The 20,208-nt window shown below is 38.7% G+C and overlaps 1 long non-coding RNA gene across 1 annotated transcript in view; it reads right to left on the reverse strand.

Annotated features, from left to right (window-relative positions):
- Positions 1–13,834: 13,834 nt before the first annotated feature.
- Positions 13,835–20,208, reverse strand: part of LOC113026831 (uncharacterized) — a 64,847-nt gene continuing 58,473 nt past the window's right edge. The window contains exon 4 of the long non-coding RNA XR_003272958.1: positions 13,835–14,104. This is a non-coding gene — a long non-coding RNA (uncharacterized LOC113026831). The remainder of the gene's footprint in view (positions 14,105–20,208) is intronic.

Here is a 20,208-nt window from a genome sequence, read left to right on the forward strand (position 1 = left end):
AATCAATCTCCAGTAGAACGTGAATGTGCTTCAAAATATCGACCAACTGTTAAGATAACTGCGCATAGATACAAGTTTTGGGCTGACCAACCCACCACTTGGCTGACTCTCATGTGTCCATAAAGCTGCATTTGACCTGTTTTATTAGCCTTTGACAGAAAGAGTGTGCTTACATTTTTCTTTTCTTTACCGCCAAAGAAAGATGGAGCCAGTGGACTAGCAAAGGTTTGCTAATTAAATATCTACAGTCATCAGTGATCATCTGCAGCCATTTTTGCCTGCTCACCAAAAAGACTTTAGAAAACACAAAGACAAACATGCAATGGTCAATGATGATTGACCATTGCATGATTTACATATATAATTAGTTATTATTTAGCCGGAGTTTATAGGGTTATGCAAATAAATGTTGTCCTACAGTATTTTATTCAACAAACAGCACAAATATGCTTGATGATACAGTACACTGTTGAAAGCTTCGTGTACCATTTTTAAAGAAGCAAACATAACATGAGGTGACAAATTAACTTGTCACTGGTGGAAATTACTCATACTGTAGTTATGAACATATTAAAATGCTTTTAACTTGCAAAAGCAATCCACATCCACTCAACACATATTGGAAGATAATTAATGAAAAGACAAAACAGACAAAAGTTCAGTTATCCCTGAAAGGTGACAACATCAAAAACAGAGCATCTGGCAACTCACAACACGAAAATCAGCTGTGTCTCTGAAAGAATCTGTTACTGACGAATATTTGAGGTGTTAAATGACATACTTTAATGGTTTTCAGTAAGTAAATAGAACCCCTGAAGGAAACAGATATTATAAAATGCTGGCACATTTATTCACAAGTTTGTATTTCAAACTATTCCATATCCAAACTTACACTAAGCTACTGTAATTCACTACTTTTGTATATCTCACATTTTGTAAAGCCTGCTAAGGGACTTTCTGCTCTTGATTTTGAAGAGAATATAGTGTGTGTAGTTTCCATTTCTTCACTGACTGATGACTAACAAGGCATTTGCTTTATTGGCAGCTACTAACCTAAACACCAGCCTTTGCAGTGGATGTGCTAGCAGTCTACAACACTGAGGAGTTATGTCAGGTCAGGAGGACAGCAAGGAGAAAGCCCATTTGCTATCATTCATTTGGGTTTTGTACTGTAAATATTTCCCCTGGTCTGTCAAGGTCTACTTTAACATCCCCCGAGGTGTGTGTTAGAGAACATGACCTCCAGTGGAAGTGACTTCCCACTCACCTTAAATACCTGCTGAAGTCCCTGCAAAAGAATATCATGGGTTCGTACATCCAGAACATTTTATGTACCATATGCAGACATTGCAAGCATCTAGTGTGTCATTTTATGAAAAAAATAATAATATGCAGCAATACAGTGCAAAAAAATCTCAGCATTTAATATGTACTTGGGTTTATAACCCCAAGCTGCCCCCTGCAACTTCTTCCCTCTTCCCTAGAATGACATTTAAGTTGAAGAGTTGTCCTTTTTGACAGAGCAATGTCAATATATTGGCAGAAGTGCTGGGGATGCTATATTAACCTCCTAAGACACGAACTCTTCCACGGCATGCATTTTTAATTTATCTTTGACATTAGGGCTGATTGGCACCTGATGAATGTAAAAACAAAGAATTACCAGTTTTTTGTTGTTGTTTTTTTACCTAATTTTTGTTCTTGAGAAAATAATATCCACATATGAGGATATTTGTTTAAAATTGCAATAGAACAGTGGCAGTATAATGTCCTCATAAGTGGATATCAGGCACTTGTAGAGCAAAATTTTGTATTTTGGTCTAGACAACCCAAAATGTGATGTCCACATATGTGGACACCAGGTCCTAGGAGGTTAAAGCACAGGTTTACTACTTCGGTTGGGTTAGTGGCCAAATAATCTTTTTTGAATGCATTATGTAACTAACATCAAAATAAAGTTAAGATTTGCGTTTTTTTATTCATTTCACAAAGCAAAAAGTAACATCTAAACAAAGTTTTAATTAAGTGTTTTTAACATTACTTATTTAATGTCTAATTTAAAATAAGAAAATCTTATCACTTGCATAAAGCAAACCACATCTTTTGCATATAACTATTTCCGTTTTTGTTTTAGAAGTAAACGTGTCAAAAATGTTGTGTACCCACAAAGAAAGCACAAAGGAACCTGCCTGGGTGGTTTTTCCCAGGCTTTTGGTGACCGTTGAGTTACGTATGGACGGTGTATGTTGAACATGACTCCCAAAAGAAAAGCAATAGAGAATGTAACATTACAGGAACAGGTTTGATGATGAAAAGAACATAATATATTTAAAAATCAAAGGAACCCTGAATGCTAATTAATGTTTTTTAATATAGAGATATTAATAATTGCTGTATGTGTGATGATGTTTGTGCAAAGTTTCATTCAGATTGGTTCACCTATTAAGCAGAAGATAGGGTACATATGGACTCAAATCTTTGTAGTAATATTATATAAAAAATATTCCATTTTATTTTTAACTGTGAGAATACTGCAGTGATGTTTCTAAGTTTTGGGATGCATAATACTTCTATTATAATCTATTTAAACCTGCATTAGGCAATGCCATTTGATTTAGACTGAAGTCTAAATAAGTACATAAGGAAGTAAGTTAAGTTTATTACTCGTGTTTCACAGCTTGGACGTGTCAAACACAGCGCTTCTTAACTGCTATTTAGAAGGAAATGGTAGTTTTTAAAAATAACAAAAACTGAACCTACATCACAAAGTTAGCAGCATTTTGGTGAAGAAAGTCAAACATTCTGCAATCCAAGATCCAGGTATTTCCACATTTTTCAGGTAGCTGTATGTCATAATATCAGCCATGTCAGTGTATCTGTCAGCTTGTTTTGGAATTATTTTGCTCCCTAGTGGAAAAACTGTTATTATATGGCAAAATGGAGGGTCAGTCACAGCAAGAGGGTCCCGCTCCTTGTGCTTGCACAGGTTTTTTCTGGGATCTCCTGTTTCTCTGGCCACCAAATAGACAACAGATTAAGGTTGCCTATCCTGGCTCAGGGCACACTTGGAGAAATTCAAAATTGCAAGAGGTTTGTTAGACAGTTAACTAAATAAAAGCCTAACAAAAAAAGTTGGACTGATTTCTTTAAAACGATGGGGTGCCTCAAACGAGCAGCATGTCACCACTTCCTCTTCAACAAGATAGTCTTCATCTTTTCTGCTAAGTCCTTTTCCTGCTATATTTAGGAACCTCTCTCAACAACTCAACATAAGGAGACACTCTGAGTAACATGAACAAGACAAAGCAAGAGGGTGTAGCAATGCTGCTTGAAGAGAGGCTACTTTGGGAGAGCGATGATAAGATCTTGTGGTGTAGTTACTACTTAGATAAGGATAAGAAGCTTAAAAACTAGCTGGCAGGACACAAACAGTAAGTAGACTGTAAGTGCCCTTACTATTATGTGAAGTCCACTCTTCTTTGTGTACTTTTGTTTTGCCCTTAGAAATATTAGATGTGGCTGAATCATTTAGCTTCTAACTATATTTAATTTCTATTTTAATTTCTATTTTCTTCAAATGGTGAAAATGTTTCATCTGGAAATGTGAAAGTGCACTACGGCACAAGTCCAAGAAACTAACTCTCCTGAACTCATTTTTTAATTTATATCATTTAGTATATAAATAAATACACATGTGGAAACGTGCGAAGACATTTGCTATGATTTGCTGTAAATATCTCTGCAGATATACTGCAATGTAATGATTATACATTCTGTACATGTAAAAGTAGTTTTTGTTTTTAGATATTATGGCAGTAGCAAAATAAATATATAAAATAAATTCGTCTTTGCCTTAAATATTAGATAATTGCTTCAGAATTTTGTTCCATTAATAAAGAAGGATTTAGTCCCAGTTGCTTATTGGTTTTGTTAAGGTCTTAGTTGTAACATCCAGGTGATCATTAAATAAAATCTCTTATCAGTTGCTCACTTGTGGAGGAATTAAGCAGTACTTTGGTAAAGAACATTTTCACCTCAGAGTTTAATTAATATTAAAGAAGTGGCAAAACAATAGCCCCACTGCATTTGAAATCTTAACCCCAGGTGCCCTCATTTGGAGCGCCTAGCATATCTCCATGCTGCACCAGTCTAATCTATGGCATGTCAGCGTGACCAGGTGAAAAGTGGCGTTAATTCTATATTGGAGCTGGGCATGTGTTGAGAGCAGCAGAGACAGGTAGAGCATGCCATGGGAGTCAGCGTGTGACCTGACAGGGATTGGCAGGCAGAGTGTTAATTGGATAGGTGCGCCAGCCCATTTGTGTTGGCCATCCCATCGCAGAAGACATTGTACCTAGTTCTTGACTCCCAAGACAAGCTGTTGTTCTCTTCGTAGGCATGCTCTGAATATAGCCAATGAAATTATTTGTTTCACGACTGTCATGTGACTTTGCTCAGACAAAGACAGGGGGATGGGAAAGACAATGCATCACCCAGTTGAACCTGAGCACTGATATTATTTGGTAAGAGTGTGCGAGTGCAATTATTTCTGTACAGAAATAAGAAGTAAATTATAAAAGTACTCAGGAAGTGAGATTTGTCTGCCGAACACAATACTGCAAGGATACAGAAATGTTTCTGAGGCACTAATTTGTGATTAGTTGGTCAATAAATGCATTTGTGGTGTCCATAACTAGAACTTTATTCAATTTGAAAGTATTATTGTATCCACAGGCTGTTTTGCAATCATTTATGTAGAAGACAAAAGACTGGCTATTTTGCAACTTGTTAATGGCAAGTTGGTGGCTGTATTATATTTGACAACGTAGTAACAAATAAATAAAAAATTGTTTAAGCCTAAACGAATTAGCAGACTTATTAAAGTTAGCTCTTTTCTTAAGCTAATATTGGTTCAGCAAAACATTTGTGTTATATTTTTCTTTTTCTTTTATTTTCTTGTATAGCTCATGAATGTCTTGAGAGAAATCTTTAAAAGAAAATGGTTCACATCACTCTCACTTTCTTCATATATGTGCTAAACCTCTTTGTAATTGATAGGAATGTATACTGGAAAAAAATTCCTTTGGTCTAATCAAGGCGCTTTCTGTTTGTGATCACTCTGGTTGATGTTGTTTTATAATGATTAGTCTATTGGCCTTGATTTAAAGTAAAGAAATAAGAAACTTGTCATCATTTATCAAATCCTATATTCTAGGTGAACACAGCAGGAAGCTGCGCCGAACTACAAAAGCAATTTAATATCACAACTTGGCAATCGGTTTATCCTTCAGACCACGTACCATTAGATTCTCTCAGATTTTCTGATATAACAGTATTTCATAAACTTCCCAATTTGCCTGCCAAAGTTGTCTGTGAAATTACAGCTAGTGAATATATGATGTCCAATAGGGTCATAAACTGCATGTGACAACCACATGTTGAAAAGTCCTTTGTAGTATAATGCAACCTATTCTGTCAGGTGTGAGCTACTGAGCTACTGAACAGTGGTTTAATTAAACACAGAGCACACGTCCGAGTTATCACAGTAAATAGTTGTGGATTGTATATTTGTTAATCATGATTAATGTTCCTAAATTTCTATGGAATTACAAATGAAAAATTACTAAAATAAGTACTGGCAAAATGGAATTCAAGAGCTTAAATTACCTGGTTCTGTTAACTATAGCATGTCTGCAATGGGTAAACAAAGTCGTATTAATTTTTAAGATATCTGTAGCCCGGAAGGGGGATTTCACAGTGGTTGCAGAAATAAACATCTATTTATGATGAAACACTGAATTAAAAAGAGGCTCGACTTTTTCCATTGACTTACAACTTCCCCAAAATCCACAAAAATCAAAATACATAGAAAAATGACAGTTTTGTAAGCAAAAAATTAATTTATGATAGCTGTGTAGTATTATATACTTTAGTAGATTAAGAAATATACAAACAAAAAAAGAAACAAGCTGCAGTTCATGCTTAAACAGTTAAGCAGTTGCAAAAATTAAACATGTGCTATCAATGTGTTTTTTAACATCAGAAATTGTAACTGCATTGCATTTTTGGTTTATGAGTGCAACTGTGAGATTTCACATTGCGATGCTGTATGAATCAGTGACTTCAGTCTGCTTTTATTTGAATATGAATGGTTCTAATACAGCAAAGGGTATACACAACCCTCAATTTAACCTTAGCCATTGTGTTCGATGCAGACAGGCCTTACTATTGTTCAAGATGCTGCATCTTATTTTTTTAATAAGGAAAAGGATTAAATTAAAACCCATGCAATCCAAATGAAATAGGGATTTTTGGATGCATTCATACAAAATGTGTCTGGAAAAGATAATTCCACTTAATGGAAGCATTTAAAGAAGTTGGCTGATGCATCTGCTGAAACTTGGATTACATTGTGTATGTGTGTGTGTCTGTGTGTGTGTTTTTCTTTTCTTTGTGCCATCATAAATTATATTAAGGGCAAAAACTCAACATTAACATAAATGTTTACCACAATTTCTGCCTTGTTATTATTAACTATTTTTTATTATTATTTCATTAAATATGATACGGATTAGTACATTCTTTGTCACTTATTTATCTTTATTGGGTCCTTTATTTACCATCCTCTGTCAATATATAGATTTTTCCCACTCTGCGACAGGGGCTGGTGTTAACTGTCAGATTTCCTGGTGATATCTCAATTAAGACAAAAAAAAAAAAAAGGAAAGTCTATTGTTTAGGGGGGTGTGAACGGATATTTCCATGCTGCAGGCTTTAAAATGGGAACAAGAATGTGTTCGGTCAGCTTGAACAGCGCAGGACGATTTTGGGGAGGACTCCTCCTTTGTGACACATGCTGCATAGACATAATGAATTATATTATAATTACAAAGCACAGTCTGTAGAAGTGGACAATATAGATATTTGGCTAGGGGGTGGAGTGTGCTGCTCCACAGAGACTGAGCCACTCCAGACTGCATTTCTATTCAGATCACTTTAACTTAGACAAATCTCAATATCAATGAATGAGGCTTTGTTCAGGAAATAAAAACATTTGAACAAGGACGCCTCATCTTCTCATACACTGGCGGGATGTAAGCAATTTTAAACACTCCGTAAAGAAACCCCCACTAAGTTCAACTTTCTCGAAAAGTACTCGCTTTGTCTTTACATAGAAATAACGACACGCAGAAATGACATACGGAAATGCAAACATATATAACACTCATTTAGTAAATAAACGTTAGCGGGGAGATGGTTCACCAGAGAAGATTGATTTGTATTGTGTGATGGCGAAGGCACTATATATTGTGGAGAAACTGGGCAAAGCAGAGCAAGTAGAAAAACAGAGGGGAGGGAAGCTGGCAGTGACTGAGAAGATGAGGATTTGACGGCAAGGTGACAAAGAGTTCAAACAAAATGAGGCTTGTAGATTAGCAGCACTCCCCTCAGTGACAGGTGTCATCTCTTGGGGCAGTCTGTCACTCTGCCTGCTGCCACTCTTTATATAATATGAGGAGGGAGAGAAGGAAAGAGAGGAGGAGAGGCAACAACACTTGCACCTCAAAAGCCATGGCCTAGCCTGCTCTACCTGCCAGCAGCCAAGATTAAAGTCTAAGTGCCCGAGAGAGAGAGAGAGAGAGAGAGTAATGAAATGAACAAAAATAAGCAAATGTTTATTTACCCCACTGCCTATTTTGCTTTAATGATTTCAGCACGAAAAGCCTCTGCAGAAACATCTCACAGTAAGTCTGTGGGAAATAATCAAATGGTATATATAATCCGATGTATATATAGGGAGATATGTTTTATATAAATATTTATTCGTAATGTGATAAAAATGTCTGCGTCTATAAGTTATTTAATGATTTATCTAAAAAAGAAATGTTTTCTAAATACACAGCAAGATTAATAAACTATATACTAAATATAATACACTCCCACTGCCAAAGAGAGGGAGAGAGGCTGAGGGCAGTACTTACCAGTAAATATTTACTACCACCCAGAACAGGCAACACGGGGAGAGAGCGCAAAACACAGTGACACAGAGAGAGAGAGCGAGAGAGAGCGACACAAAGAGAGAGAGTATTGTTCTTTTGTAAAGAGTCAGTTGAGTTTCACCCAAACCTTTAACAAGTCTGTCATACAGGAAGGTATTAACTAAAGCTCAGAGGGAGCCAGCTCCCGTCATCCTGGTGACATGCAGACTGAGACCTGCTGCTCTCTGCCCAGGACTCCAGCCATCTGCTCCACAGATTGCACTGAAACACACACAGCAAGTGCTGCTGCCACCCCTCTGGGTGAGAGAGTCACCAGAGGGTCAGCTACTTCTCCAGGACTTTCTCCCTTATATGTTTTGACTGCTCTTACGTGCATATGTTGATTAGAGTCACCAAGCAGCCTCACTAATGACATTATAATCTGCAAAGACTGACAAACTGAGAATCCACAGTAAGTCTAACAGGCAGCCACACTACACAAAAAGAGGAAATGAGAAAAGGGGGGGGAAAGCAGGAGACATATTCTGATGTTTGTTTTTGACAGATGAGGGATGCCCCCTATTGACTTTGTCAGGAAGGATAGAAACGGGGGTAGAGAGAGTAAAACCAGTGAGCAGTAGCGACTGTGAAGAGGGAAAAAAATAATGGAGTGCCAGTGTTCCCTTAGCAGGAAAAGGGCCCTTAAGATATCATGTATGGACAAAGGAAAGACTAAGACTGCCAATATACATTAAGGTTTTAAAATATTCATTGCATAGGTTGGAAGGGACAGAAGGTTATGTGAGTATTTGGCGCCCTCCCAAATGGAAAATTCTCTCTGAATAACAATCAGGTCGTACAGAATCAGACGCATAATGAAAATGAAGACGAGCGGTTGCTGGTTATGGCGACACAGAGTAATTTTCCAAAGCCTTGAAGAGAATCAATTAGAAGTTGATCAAAAATAATTACGAGTCTTGAGATACAACTTAAAGCTTTAAGTCGCATTCTGAATTCCTTTTCTTTTTGATTCTCTGTTTTACGTTTAGCTTAAATGAATTTCCCTGATACTACAATTTCACACACTTGCAGCATGACGGCATCTGTGCCCTGTGCATTGAAAAACAAGTCGTACGCCTCACAGTGCCTCTCTGGTCTGTGAACCGGTGTCCGTTGGGGAAATCGACCACCCTGGGCACAGTTGTGCTGGAGTGAGTAATGAGGCAAGCTTTCCATGATGGCTGATACAGCCTCCCATTAACAGCCATGCTTCAGGGTATTCTCTGTTTCTGTGTTGTGGAATGGAAATGAGATCTGATAGAGCCATGTATAATTTGTTGTCACATCAAAGTGACACTTATTAGCTTTATTTCCTTATCATTGTTACATCTACAGTACCTCTGGGTAAATATTTCTGAAGAGCAGACTGGTGCTAGCTTGCTTTTGTTACGTGCTGCTGTGTGCCTCTAAGTATAGCAGTAGTCACTAACTTTCATGGAGCAGATCTTTAACAGCTGGTTGTAGAAATGTGTGTCTTCTATTGATGTTTCCACAATGGACACAATGAACAATGGACGTTAGACTACAAATAGATTTTCTGAAAGTACACATCCACTTCTGTTGGATCTTAAGGAATAGTTTGGGCATTTCTTTTCTTACGGGAGAGAAAACATTGATGTCACTTTCATTATTCCTGTGCATGTCATTTCATTCCACCGCCAAGGCTGATAATCTTATTAGTAACATCATTGTACACTATATGAAAGTAATTTTTTTTGCTGCCCTTTTTTAATATATATTTTATTCATCACTCATTGCTCTCACGCAGACACGCACATGAGAAACACACACATTTTTCCATTAATCTCCCAGCTATTCTGAAGTGGATTATTTTGAATTCATCCAACATCCCTCTTCGTATCTTTGTGACTTTGAATTGGGATATTGCTGGATCGACCACTATCAGAGCAGAATTATTCCCCCAAGTCCTACAGAGAGCTGAGCATTGAAGGGCTATATTTCAACCATTGCATCTATAGATATGCAGCATTATAACTCATGAGTGGCACCTCATTTCACACAGCCTAATGGCTTGACACGGAGCACACTGGGGATCCAGGCAGGGGAGCTTCCCCTCATTTTTTTGGTCCAAGTTTTATGAGAGACAAGGATTAGGGTTGATTGAAAGTCAGAGTGAGCTGCTTGCATAGGACTGCACTGTTGCAAGGCTTTTCATGAAATTTGCCTCATTGATAATTTGCATTCTTTAAGAATACACAGGCATCCCACTTCATTTCACTTTCATTTATGTTTCAACAAATTCCACAGGCTCAACTTGCCAGGCCAAATAAAAGCCTGCCAAGTCAAAGATCAGTTCAGATGTGAGTCTCTCCCTCCCTCCAAAAAAAAAGAAAAAAAGAAGAGAAAGAAATTGTGCTGCAGCAGCCTTGAGATATTTAACTGATTTAGATAGAGAAGCGCAAACACTGAGGCACAGTCTACTCTTCAGTGAACTTATCTTGCACGCCTGGATGTGACAGACAGTGTAGCCCTCCAGCTTAGTTGTCATACACCGGCGACCAGTCAGAGCTCGTCAGGTTGGATGATTGTATAATTGTGTTGTGACACCTTGAACCCGCCAGTGGTATATAACCATGTTAATTTTCTGATAGCACACCGTGGGCCGGTAAAAATCAGAGTTATGATGGGTGTAATTTGTGCCTCTGACGGCAGACTGAAAGGAGCGGGTCATCAGCAGGATAAATACAAATTAAAATTGATGCAGGTCTCATTTCTGCTTGACCAGTTTGTGTTGGGAGGCTGCAGAGAGCTAGGAATGGTGCACTTGCCATTTGTGCCATTTGGTCTTCCATTTCAATTCAGGGCCTGAAGGCAAAAAATAAAATGTACCTGCCCGAAAGATGTGCTGCAGCATCACAGACGCGATAATAAAACTCTGAAGGCTGGAAATACGGCAGCGTTTACATCTCACGAACTTGAGTTTTACAAAGAGTTGTAAAACAGATAAAGTTTCTAATTTCTAAAATAAATAAAAAGCGTAAAAGAAGGTAAAGACATACTAATGGTGGATTTTTATTTTCCCAATATAAACAGAGAGACCAGACATTGTTCATGTTAATGCTTAAAACATGAAAATAAAAATAAATGAGTGATGGCTTCATTTTTAATTCCGTGTTAGCTGTTTGCCCTGGGTGCACGCGCGGATGAGCATGTGTGTGCGTACAGGTGTGTATGTGTGTAATATGTCCAGCAAAAGCAAAGTGGCATCCTCCTGAACTCCTGTCACAGCTTCTCTGACTGTGAGTTCAAGAGCTCTTCATTACAGTCTCTGCGCATCTGAGAGAAAGAGAAACAATGCTCAGAGCCCACTGCACATAACCTTTCCATTCAATCAGCAGTTCAAACTGTGTCCCGCAACTGCAAATCATTCTGTTTCTACCGAGTCAAGTGTAGCACTGAGTCAAAAAGCCTCCCATCAAAACTGGATAAAAATATCTTTGTATTGTATTGCCCGACACGCAGGAAGCTACAACACAATTCTGATACATAACTCATATGGTTGCATCGGAATAATTGTTATCATCACTATACTCAGATATACAATACCATTTGACTGGTTATATCTGATCAAAAGGAAATACAGACACTAGTGATTACATTTAAAGTTGTATGCATTAGCCATCACCATCTGTGGAATATGTATATTTATGAAAATAAGCGGTGAAACTAGCCTGACAGTACGATGTAGACGTCAAACAAAGGCTCGTCAGTAATGTTTTATACAAATCCACTGATATAATAATTATACTATCCCCAGTCCTTAGTGGAGGTTGATTGTTCTTGCTGTGAGCTAACACACTTAATTGTAGTATGCAAATGAGAGCAATTACAAAGCTTTTAGGTGAAGAGATGACAGCTGAGGTTGGTTTTATTGGGGGCCTCACCCAAACAGTTGTCATGGAAACTACATAGAATAACTGTCAAATGGATATAATCTCATGATATGTCCAGAAATTGCCTCCTCTCTACTTTGTGTTCATGAATCGCTCCATATGAAAAGGAGATTCTTTGATTACTGAACAAATTGTCAATTTGTGTTGCGCAAAAATGAAAAGAGGGCTCATTTGAGAAAAAGAAAATGCTGGATTGGGTTCAATTTCCAAACTGACGCTTCATAAAGATGTAAAATATACTCACACAGAGTCGGAAAAGCTTTGAGGCTTTCAATAATTAGCCAGATGTATAAAAAAATAATAATTCCTGACATTTATTTTTAGTCAGAATGTAAATCGGTTTAAACTGTGAATTGAGAGCCTTGAACAAACAGGCCTTGACTTAACATATGTAACAGACAGACTATATATATATATATATATATATATATATATATATATATATATATATATATATATATATATATATATATATATATATATGTATATATATGTATATATATATATATGTATATATATGTATATATATATATATGTGTGTGTGTGTGTGTGTGTGTGTGTATACATATATATATGTGTGTGTGTGTGTGTGTGTGTGTGTGTGTGTGTGTGTGTGTGTGTGTGTGTGTGTATGAGACTTGTATTTATTGTAGATCAATCAGGATTACAGACAGTCCACACTCAAGCAAAACTGAACAGGATTTATTCAGGCAAGTACTTACTGTCAGTGGAACCGCCCAGAGTCACTTTTCATACAGTTGCTAACATGACATGACTAATAATGGCACTGATTATTGTCATTGTCTATGATATGAAATAGGTCGCTATCTTTCCAGTTAAAATTATCATTGCCTTTTCTCACAATAAATCGTTTTTTAAAGCACACTCATAATGCTGTTTGATGAAGTTGCATGTATTTTTTAAATCTATACTTTTGATAGTAAGTTTTTTTTTTTGTAGGCCTGAATGAGGCTTTTACTGTTTACTGTCATTGTTTATCCCACGTTACAATCACTCCTGCTATCATGCAAAGTTGTGGTCAAATTTTCTGCAACAAACTACCCGAGTACAACTGCTCTTGTGGAGGCTTTCATGAATTAAATATGAGTTGTGCCTGAGAATGAGATGTTATAGAGGTAAATGACAAAAGGCAGCCCGTAATTGAGGTGGTGGCAACACAGGCCTACTGAACTAATCCCTGACTCAGTCATGTGACTGGGTGTTCACCAATAGCGGCGGTTCTATTTACCACAAAGCCAAGGCAGCTGGGAAAATTGATTTCTCATCTGAGCTGTATTTGATAGCCTTCGAAATCAAAAATTGAAATGAACTAACCTACGCCCCATCATTACAAAAGAGCAAATTAAACTGTGCCACGGTGGTTCTTCCGAGCACTAGAAGCCTGTGAAGGGGACAAATTCAAAGATCCAAGCTCTTCTCAGCCCTTGACTTTGTCTTGTGTCTCACGTCCAGCATCGTATTGAAAACAACAGCAACAAAAGAAACGTGTTTTCCTCTTGTTTGTTTTTTTTTAAGTTGCGAACACTGGCACATTTTGAAAGTACAATTCCTAAAACATTTTATAGATAATTTTCTTGAGTGTAAAGAATTAGGATGTAATTAAAATAAAATATGGTGGGTTTTTTTAGTTTTATTTCTGAATGTCTGTTTGATTAAAACATCTGCCAAAATTATTAGCTCTTCCAAAAGAAGGTTTCAAAATAGAGGAAAAATCAAGAATGCTTTAGTGTAAATTTGTCATTAAAGCAAAATAAAATTGCAAACTAATTTGGAATTAAATATAGACACTTGTTTAACTGCCAAGCTACGAAGAGTGTCTCAGTTGCTGTTATTATTACAACAATGTAAACAGCAATTTAGCAAGCATTTAGGAGTAGTACTGCTTCGTGAGAGTGAGTGAAAGTGGACAAGATGTGAAGTGAAACAAAGTAGCCGCTTGTGTTGACAAGCGACATGCCGAAACAGATGTTCCTGCAGGTGGACGTGAAGATCAATAGGCGGTGGAGAGCAGCTAGATAGTTACCTGAGCTGCTGGAACTTGTAGCAGATGTTAAGCAGACTGATGCCCTGGAAGGCTGATCAATGGACAGGAGGCAGATGGAGGAGAACATGGAGGAGTGCTGGGAGGCGCTGTTAGCAGAGAGGAACATAAAATAATAGGAGTCACATTTGATATGCAGATGGGCGCCTGTCCACAACATTAACCCATCAATGGGAAAATAAAAAGCTTCAACTTTGGGGGAAACTTCAACTTCATCCAAAACTCTGCTCCCTCCATAGGTTGGGTGTCATAGTAATTACCGGCAAATTTACCCCTTCAAAGTCAGAATCCTGATAGGGTGATTATTGGTCCCATATAATAATTCTGGCCATGTAGGGTTAGGGCAGCATGATGGCCAATAACGGGGGAGAGAAATGAGATTCAGCAGTTATGCTGGGCTAAAAAACTTGCCTAATTAGAAGTGGTAAGAGACAGTGTCAGGCTGCAATCTAAAATACTATCACCTTTACCTTGCATTAGTCAATTAAATACACAATGAAAATCCCAAAGTAACTCTTGCCCATCACTAGTGCTTATAACTAGCACATTATCCAACCTATTTTTTTTCTTCTTGTTTATTCTTATTTGATAAATTAAAAAGGAAAGTATTTTTCAGATGTAATAAATGCAGGAAACATAATTCAAAGTAGTCATTTGACAGCTTGAACACATCACATAATTCACACTGAATTTATGGCACAATGCTTTTCCTTGCAGTGGAAAATTGCTTTCTCTCAGCTTTGATCGTGGAAATTCAAGTCAAGCTACTAACAAGTGCAGCGTCTTTCCTCCAGCTCTGTACACCTGCGTGAGCACATACACGGACCCACAGAAACACATGCTTACAGTACGCACAAAGAAGACGCACACACGCACACACACAGATCTTCTGACATCCAGTGTCCCAGTGGCCTTGCTGTCCGAGAAGCAACTTGAACTAGGCGATAACCTGATAGACTTTATCTTGTCTTTCCTGGATTTCACTGAAGCCTGAAGAAGACACTTCAACTGCGCAGCATCCCCCCAGAGTCTTAACCTTCCCCTCATCTCTCCTCGCCGGCACCGGTGCCTGAGAGCTGTCAGCGGCCTGTTGCTTATTGATGTTTCTGCATGTTTTATGTCTTTCTGCGATATGACGGCCCTGACACAGTGCTGATTTCAATCAGCTTGCCACATACCGCAGAGAGTGACAGCTAGGGAAAGTAAGAAGGACAAAAAAAAAAAAAAAAGAATTGGTAGGGATGTCATTGGCTTAGATCAGCTCCGGCCTTGTCTCTGACCGAGGATTCTCCTCCCTTCTAATGAAAATGTTTCATTCACATCTCACATCTCATGCCTCCCTTGCTGATGAATTCAATAGGAGAAAAAAGAGAAACGAATAGTGAGGGATAGAAATTCAGCTTTTGTCAGATGGAGGAGGCAAGAAGAGAGGATGACCCCAGAGCCAAAGGTTTTGACACTGCATCAATCCCTTTAGGGGTGAGGCCTGCTGGACTAGCTCTGGCTGAAGATTACTTCAGCACATCTGAGGGATGGCTGCTCTATCTATTTCACACATTCTATGCAGAAGAGAGCCTTGTATACTTTGGATCCTGAGCTGCCCTGTAAATTAGGTCTGAGATCATTCCATGGAATGAGGGGAGCTATCCAAGGCAATTCAACTCCAAACCATTGACAGAGAGCTTACCGAATCCCTGAAAAAAAGGAGACACACATCTACTCCCTCTTTCTCTTTATGATACCAAATAGAATGTACCGTGGGTAATCCCAATAAGGCTCTTTACTTGCAAATTCAAGTATATGCACACATGTACCGATAAGACGCTCCCACACAGCTTTCTCACACACGTGGTATTGAAAAGCATTCGTCAATTCTACTCTGCTGTTTGGTGCTTTGTCCCAAAGTGAAGCAGTGTCTTGGATTTATTTGGCAGCGCGCAGCTAAAATATAAAATGTTGTAAATTATCATTAGGATTTCAAGAATTCAGACTGCAAAGGAAAATATTTTTGGCATACAATAGTAGTTTTTAGGTGTTTTTTGTTCATGCACAGACACACATATATATGTATAAATATATATATACAAATTACAAATAATTATACTCTATTTAGGAATCATTTAAAATGTTTTTCTTGCTTTCTTCCTATATTTGAATCTAATATTAAAGAAGAAATAAAAATCTCCAGGATCTCCTATTCTTCTCAAGCTTATGTTTGTCTCAATCAGATAAAGCACAATTTATTCACTTCAGTTTTCACTGAGAGATATCAAATTAATAGCTGCAGTCTAGGTGCTTTCAGCATGTGGCGATATTTCACATTCATTATTTTTTTTGAACACAATTACTGCGGCCATAATGAGATTCAAAACAAAGACTAAATTAGCTGTCATTAAATTATTTCAATTTCCTTACTCTAATAGAAGATTGTGACAGGTGTCATAGTTGCCGTTGTGTTTGGCATCGCAACATGTTATAACGGATAATTGATCCATCAAAAAACATCAAGCCAAAGCAATAACTGGCTTGAGTCTGGCGTACTGAACATGCAGAAAATCGAATTTAACCCCATGTTGACTAAGACGCTCCCTTGCTCTGTCGATCAAGCATGTCTTTCGTTGACAGCTCTGTTCGCATGTTGTTAAATAATCTAAAGGGAAAAAAGAAACATGAAAGAAAAAGCAGTCTCAGAGGAGCTGTCACAGAGAAAGGAAAATGCCATGGGGGGTGAGGAATGCCTTCAGTCGCACAGCTTTTCACATTTTAATTTCAGTCTGCGGGACTGACTCATGGTAGCGCCTGAGTGAGTGGGTCCTGGGAGTCAGGGCTCACACTGACCCCAGAGCATAGACTAGCCCAGAGAGATGTCAGCTGAGAGCTCCTGAGGATCACCAGGCTGCCAAGCGCTTTGAAAGCTGCTGCCAATTCAGCCTAAGTTTCAGCTGAATGGTCGCTACAGAGAAGGGGAGCGACAGCAATAAAAACAGGTTGCAAAAGGAAGAGAATTTGCTTTCAAAATGTATTTGGCCTTTGACCTTGCATCCAACCCTGTGGCCTGTGTCTTTGAAGCTGAGCATATTTTTTGAGAGACACTGAAAGAGGGGAGGGTTTTAGGGGTGGACTTGGGGCCTGTCAGTATAAATATATTAATAATCTGACAGCTTCATCTGCTTTTGAGGGTTAGACTTGACAGCTCCACAATGGCCTGCGCTGTAGTCCTTCTCGTACATGTCTAGCTTTCCTGTCTGAACAACACAGAGAGTTTATTAAGACATCACACTCCTGTGAAGTATTGATTTTACACCGGTCTCTGTCACTTACTGTATTAGACAATGCAGGAGCTCCAAAATAAACTATGACAGCTGCATGTAACCTGCTGAATATGTTTGCGAGAACTGCTCAGTTCAGGGAAAATTGCGCTTTATTTTGTTGTACATCTTTAATCTGATATCTCCTGGCCAAGTTCTGTGATCAAACATAAACACACACAACAGGAAAAAAAGCTTTGATTTTCTTTTAAAAGGGATTTTTTTTGACAGTGACATAAAACGGGAGAAATGCATTAGAGGGAAAAAAATGTTGCAATTAAGTTTCTGCATTTCACAAAAAGGAGCAATTGCTATGTTGAACAAAGGAGGGGGATGTGCATCTGCCTGTGGAAATGCGCACCGCCTCTCAGACAGTGGGTCTGTCCGTAGAGAGACAGAGGGAGAGAGGGGTCAGAGGGAGCACAGGTAATTGAGGTGTCCCCTCCCCTCCCTTTTTTTCCAGGGTTTCTCACCCCATCCTTTCACCCCCCACCCTAGCCACACAGCGGGCACAATTACGTTCCCCATCACCCCACCAGCTGGCCCCCGTGATCCCACACTTCTTACTAAACGCGACTCCATTGGCCCTTTCCCTCTTAACCTCTCAGCACCCGCTCCAGGGGAATGGTAAGGCTGCACACAGAACTGGGAAAAACTCAAGACAGTTCTACTACTTTTAACAAAACAAAAAAAGCGTGGAGAAGTTGAGTTAACTGCATGTGCATTGAGAATTAAACGCGGTTTACGGCAAGTGTGCGGAAACTGACATCTGAGTGTCTGAATCTACACACTGCAGCTCTGAAGAATAATTTAACTGCATGAGTGACTGGACTGAAATCAAGCGCCAATATGATATTGTGTCGTTAGCGTATGTAGATTAAAAAAAAAAAAACACTGGCGGTGTTGTGATATTTATTTTGCATTTTAAACGAGAACAGCATTCATATGAATTTGAATGAAACTGATCATTTCCACTTTCAACGAGGAATCGCCTGTCCGATATCAAGTACGTTAACAATTTTAATCAAACTCTAATAGCTATCAACATGAATGTTAATTGAGTGGCTTGAAATAGATTTCAACATCCGAGTGTCAGTCTGATCACATTTCTCAAACACGCTCCGAGTGTCTCTTGATAGACAGTGTTTTCACTCCATCCCTTCACATTAATGAGTGGGAAGTCTCTCCTGTGCATTATTACCTGAAATAATACCATATGGTAATATGTAAACAACATCTGCATATTCATGTCATAACTTCATCTGTTTAATTAGTTCCAGCAAAGCAGTTTACCCTCTGAGGCCCTCCCTGTCAGAGCAGTGATGGTAGAGCCGTGCCCCGCTGTCGGTCCTGACAGTCCTCCATTGTTCAGTTGACGCCGCTGCCCTGTCTGTTTAATGCCAGGTGCATCTTTACAGGCCACAGATCAGGTGAAGTGAGTTGGGGAGCTTCTTTCACTCTGACGCCAAGCCTGACACATCCCTCTTTAGCATGGCGACCCACCAGTTATTTGAGGACATTCGTTTTTACTTGTTAGCGCAGTTTGGTTAAACGCCAAACTTTCACGAAAAGACACAATCTCTTATATGTGTCGCCCACTGTAACAATACTGCCGTCAATATGTGTGGTGAAGCGCATCTGTTGTCACTCTACACTACAGCATTGTTAAACAGAGTGTGATACAGAGAGCTCGGGTCAATCACATGCATAAAATAATATCAGATGCTGTTTAATATTATTATTTCATCTTTTCAGATTTATCCCCTGGCATAGATCGGGCCTATAGAAAACTGCCAAGAGGTGTAATTCACGCAAACATATGCTTCACGAATAGGTGGTCTTTGATATGTAACACTGCTTCACAATGTTGGTAGGCATGTTTCATTTGGCAACCACTATTTTTGTAAGTAAAGAAAACCATGTTAGAGCCAAAAGAACTCACTATATTTTAAAATATTTGTTCCTTCCATTCAATAAAATATTCCCCCACACAAATAAATAATAAGTAAACAAAAAAAAACACACACAGAGCAATGTGGTATGAAAAGCTTGAGTGGGTATTCTCTAATTAAATTCTCCTTCATCAGGCGCTCGTTTGTGCACAAGCATTAATACTTTTGACCCCATGTAGCCTGAACACTAACATGCCTGAGGAAGGAAAAAGAGGAAGGAAATGAAAGAGAAAAACATGAGGGAATATCTTATTAGGGAAGTCAGGCATGTTTTGGCCCTCGCTTCTTGATGGCTGCTCTTGGTGTCGCGACCTACTGGCGTCTAGCTAATACGGCAGTGTACGCCGTGCCATTGTTCTCAATCAATAACTAATTATCAAAGTACTGGCTCCGACTCGTATTGTCCTCTTTGCTTGGAGCCTCTTGTTGTGGACTGAAAGACAGAAAGGGGAAAAAAGGGGAAAGGAGGGTGGCTTTTGGCTGCACAGTGATGCTGCCGCCACAACATCCTCGCATGCCTTTCAAGATATACTGTGCCGTCAGTTTGAATTACCATTCCCTACTAATTGATATGAATTAGAACAGAAGAATTATTGTTGCTGGTGAATGTCATAACGATATCCTCAAAGTAATCATGTGAGACAAAAAGAGAACAGCACAAAAAACACAAGCAGACCAAATATGAAAAGACAAATTAAGCCGACTCCTGCTAGGGACTTTGCAAACGAGGCCTTAGACAATGGAGAAAGAAAATTAGACTGCTACCAATCTGTATGTTTCATTATTTCAATCTTGTTTGCAACTATGAACCATGATTTAAATTCACCAGAATGGATTTCTTTTTCCCAGGCACACTACACTCAGTCGTGCCTTATTTGTGGGCCATATCTTAACTATCAACAGGTTCCAATGCAGCACCCTGACCACTGATAC

The sequence above is a fragment of the Astatotilapia calliptera genome, chromosome 7, assembly GCF_900246225.1.
Source record: "Astatotilapia calliptera chromosome 7, fAstCal1.2, whole genome shotgun sequence".
Lineage (NCBI taxonomy): Eukaryota > Metazoa > Chordata > Actinopteri > Cichliformes > Cichlidae > Astatotilapia > Astatotilapia calliptera.